Genomic DNA, 5,085 nt, shown 5'->3' with positions numbered 1-5,085 from the left:
ACTTTTCTCTTGGTAATTATTGAATGGGTTCATTAACTGCACACAGTCATTGCTTATAGTATTAATCCCCTGTATAATCCATCAAATCCAAATTTGTTTTTCTGTTATGATCATTGGTTACATTGTGGGTGAGCCAGTTTTCTTTATTAATGTGCACCTGTTTTTCTTTCCAGTTGGTTATTTTCTAATTTAACCCACCATGTTGTACAAACTTTTTCTGCCAATTTTTTGTGCTGAGAAATTTCTTTAAGGAGAAAGATAATCTCTCCCCAATCGCACCACAAGCTCCAAATATAAATTTTATCACAGAATGCGTAGAAGTTATGAATATTTCTTTCTAGAAATGTGCCTTCAATAGAGTAAAGATATTCCAGGGGTACGTAGAATCCCTACAGTGCAGAAGGAAAGTCTCATTGAGTCTGCACCGATTCTCCAACCCAGAGCATCCCACCCAGACCCTATCCCCGTAACCCCAAGTATTTACTGGTGGTCAATCCATCTAGCCTGCACATCTTTGGTCTGTGGGAGGAAACCAGAGCACCCGGAGGAAACCCCACACAGACACAGGGAGAACGCGCAAATTCCAGTCAGTCACCCAAGGCTGGAATTTAACCCGGGTCCCCAGCACTGTCAAGCAGCAGTGCTAACCACTGTGCCACTCTGCTGCCCTCCAATCAGTTGGAGTTCACATCTCCCAACAAGTGAACACAAATTTTATTTCAGTACCACTGTAGCATGGTGAATAGTGAGGGAAAGGAGGCAAATCTTATTGCAGGCATGTAGAGAGAAGTCGTTTTCATGCAAGGGTGATTCTCTTAGTTATTCGTGCGGAGGACAAACAGACTCTGTTGTGGGTGGGGGAGTGGAGGTGGAGAGAGTAAAACATAACATTTAGTGGGATACATGAGTTGGGATGTGGAAAGGACTTGTTTGAGAGAAGGGTCCACTGCTGAGCAGGAACTGGGGTGGGGGACATCTGTTGTGAGGGCATGTTCTTCTCCCTGTGCTGAGAGGAAGAAATGATTGCTATTGGGGCTTTCTCCCATTTGTTAACGGTGTGGGGGATCTGCAAGTTTGTAGTAAAGATGTGAGGAACCAGGAATTGCATGAGAGTGAAAATCTTGAATGAAGGACAAGCACACTCAGTCTGTATCGCGCTTCAGAATCCTTTGTGGCAGTTTAACCCCAAGTGTGGGTGGATTTGGGTAGAATGGGGTGTAAAATGTAAAGGGAGCTGAAGATTGCTAGATGGAGGAGGTAGTTGCTATCACAGCACTACTTTCCAGTCTGGGGGGGGAAAGCAGGAGTGCTACTCCCAGCAATCCCCAAGCAAATCTGTTTCCAGTGCATGTGATCAGACCTCCTTCAACTGTCCATCTATCTTGGACATATTCACTATCAGTCTCCTTAAAATTAAAGTTTTTTAAAGTTTATTTATTAGTCATAAGTCGGCTTACATTAACACTGCAATGAAGTTACTGTGAAATTCCCCTAGTTGCCACAGTCCGGCGCCTGTTCAGGTCAATGCACCTAACCAGCACGTCTTTCAGAATGTGGGAGGGAAACCAGAGCACCCGGAGGAAACCCACGCCGACACGGGGAGAACGTGCAAACTCCAGAGAGACAGTGACCCAAGCCGGGAATTGAACCGGGTCCCTGGCGCTGTCAAGCAGCAGTGCTAACCACTGTGCTACCGTGCCTCCCTCCTGCTTCCCACCCCATCACCAATTTTCAACATCTATCTACCACAAGCAGCTGAGTATCTATTTGCACCCAGGCTGCAGCCTCTTCAGGAACAGTTCCCACCTGACATGAGGCTGGCTTCCAGAAGAGGAATGTGTTTAAATTTTTAAAAAACACGTGTGCTTTGGAGTTATAACTCCATGATGTACTGGAATTCCTCAGTTGGAAATCCCACCCCAGTTAACATTGAATTCTGTGTGGTACCTATTATAGTCAGAGGTTTACAACATGGAAACAGGCTCTTCAGCCCAACTTGTCCATGCCGCCCTTTTTTTTAACCAATGAGCCCGTCCCAATTGTCTGTATTTGGCCCATATTCCTCTATACCCATCTTAACCATGTAACTGTCTAAATGCTTTCTAAAAGACAAAATTGTACCCGCCTCTACTACTACCTCTGGCAGCTTGTTCCACTCACCACCCTCTGTGTGAAAACATTGCCCCTCTGGACCCTTTAGTATCTCTCCCCTCTCACCATAAACCTATGCCCCCTAGTTTTAGACTCCCTTACCTTTGGGACAAGATGTTGACTACCTTATCTATGCCCCTCATTATTTTATTGACCTCTGTAAGATCACCCCTAAGCCTCCTACGCTCCAGGGGAAAATGTTCCCAGTCTATCCAGCCTCTCCTTACAACTCAAACCATCAAGTAACGGTAGCATCCTAATAAATTATTTTTAGTTATTCTCCCATATAATGTGTTACTTTATGGAATCCTAAAGGTGAATTCACACAATAGCTGGAGCCTCAGGCTTTTTGCTTCATACTGATAGTCCAGCTCTATAGTAAAAGCAGCTATTGCTGGAGCCAAGACCCATGGACAGCGGAGAGGATTGAGAGTAGTGCAGAAATTACGCAGCGTGAGAATGTTTTTTGGCTCAAAACTTTGATCTCTGGATGGTTGTACCCTTGAAATAATCCACACGCTCCCACCTCACACCCACCCACCTGCCACCCTACTCCCTCATGTACCTGCCACCCTACTCCCTCATGTACCTACCACCCTCACCCATTTACCTCCGCTCCGCAGCTTCTCAAAGTGGCTTTGAGACATTTGAACGTAAAAGGGGACATGGCTCCAGGAGCCAGTACACTCCACTTCTCAGGAGGTGCTGGTTTGGAAGTCTGGGAGAGCAATGCAGAGCTCCAGTGCAAGGTAAGCAAATAGGAGTGGAGTTTCCATGGAAGATTCGACCCTCTCCTGCTTCTGCTGAGATCCTGATGGAGTTGGCGGCAAGTCACCTCTCATGCTTCTTCACATTATTCAAAGGATTCTTAGACGAGGGGAAAATCTTTATATAGTTTATGAAATCATTTTTCAAATCCTTACAGCTAAGGAGATCAGGTGCAGGGCTTTCGATGGATCCAACTCTAAAGGTGAGCCAGTGTTCACTGGAAATAAAAGGGACGTTCGCCAATTTGTAATTCTGATATTTCCAAAATGCCATTTCAGCTATTAAAAAATAAACGATGAACAATCCAGTGTAAATATCTCAGACATTATACAGCAAGAAATGTAGCCATATGAATGGAAAGTTGGGCAATGAACAGAAAACAAATAGAAAAGAATATGTTATAAAGACTCGCCTGTCCAATTAATATCTAGGGGGAGAACAATTAATACAATGTTTTATTCTTTTGAATGTATTCCTGTCACAAAGAGCCAACAGTGCCCTCCTATGGACAAACTAAAAACAATAAAATTTTAGCAATAGCCACCGATTTTAATGGAATGGGGCTATTGGAAACAATATCAACTCAAAGATTTTTAATGCATTGTTCAGAGAGTTAAAACCATGTGTAATCTCCAGATGGGAAAATACTATAGGACAGAAGAAGATTAGGGCACACGGAGTTGGGGGTAGTGTGTTAAAGTGGATTGGGGACTGGCTATCCGACAGGAAGCAAAGAGTCGGAATAAATGGGTGTTTTTCCGGTTGGAGGAAGGTAACTAGTGGCGTGCCGCAGGGATCGGTACTCGGGCCGCAACTGTTTACCATTTATATAGATGATCTGGAGGAGGGGACGGAGTGTAGGGTAACGAAGTTTGCAGACGACACAAAGATAAGTGGAAAAGTGAATCGTGTGGAGGACGGAGAAGATCTGCAGAGAGATTTGGACAGGCTGAGTGAGTGGGTGAGGATATGGCAAATGGAGTATAACGTTGAGAAATGCGAGGTTATACACTTTGGAGGAAATAATAACAAATGGGATTACTATCTCAATGGAAACAAATTAAAACATGCTACCGTGCAAAGGGACCTGGGGGTCCTTGTGCATGAGACGCAAAAGCCCAGTCTGCAGGTACAACAGGTGATCAAGAAGGCAAATGGGATGTTGGCCTATATTGCGAAGGGGATAGAATATAAAAGCAGGGATGTCTTGATGCACCTGTACAGGGCATTGGTGAGGCCGCAGCTGGAATACTGTGTGCAGTATTGGTCCCCTTATATGAGGAAGGATATATTGGCATTGGAGGGAGTGCAGAGAAGGTTCACCAGGTTGATACCGGAGATGAGGGGTTTGGATTATGAGGAGAGGCTGAGGAGATTGGGTTTGTACTCGTTGGAGTTTAGAAGGATGAGGGGGGATCTTATGGAGACTTATAAGATAATGCGGGGGCTGGATAGGGTGGAGGCGGAGAGATTCTTTCCACTTAGTAAGGAAGTTAAAACTAGAGGACACAGCCTCAAAATAAAGGGGGGTCGGTTTAAGACAGAGTTGAGGAGGAACTTCTTCTCCCAGAGGGTGGTGAATCTCTGGAATTCTCTGCCCGCTGAGGTGGTGGAGGCTACCTCGCTGAATATGTTTAAAGCGCGGATGGATGGATTCCTGATCGGTAAGGGAATTAAGGGTTATGGGGATCAGGCGGGTAAGTGGTACTGATCCACGTCAGATCAGCCATGATCTTATTGAATGGCGGGGCAGGCTCGAGGGGCTAGATGGCCTACTCCTGCTCCTATTTCTTATGTTCTTATGACAGCGCATAATTGATCTAGAGTGCAAAGAATGTTCTTATTTCTACAGTTATGTTTTTATCTCTAATGAAACCAGTCTAAATAAATCTGTCATGCAGAATTACATTTTACTGAGCGGCAGTGCTGCAGTTCCATGAGAGGGGGGTTCCTCGACTTCCCAGTTTAAATGTGGAATTAGGAATTTGTTTGAAGAATAGGTTTTGGTGTTTAATACTATCTTATACATTCACATTTAAGAGCATTACATTTACACAACAGTTCAAGGAAACTATTTTAAATTCAAATTTTTAAAAAATTAATTTTATTGGTTTTGAAAAGGAGCATAAGACCATATGAAATAGGAACCAGAGTAGGCCATTTGGC

The sequence above is a fragment of the Mustelus asterias genome, unplaced genomic scaffold (genome assembly GCF_964213995.1).
Source record: "Mustelus asterias unplaced genomic scaffold, sMusAst1.hap1.1 HAP1_SCAFFOLD_1996, whole genome shotgun sequence".
NCBI classification, from domain to species: domain Eukaryota; kingdom Metazoa; phylum Chordata; class Chondrichthyes; order Carcharhiniformes; family Triakidae; genus Mustelus; species Mustelus asterias.
The sequence above is the reverse complement of the archived record's forward strand: the minus strand, read 5'-3'. Positions refer to the sequence as shown.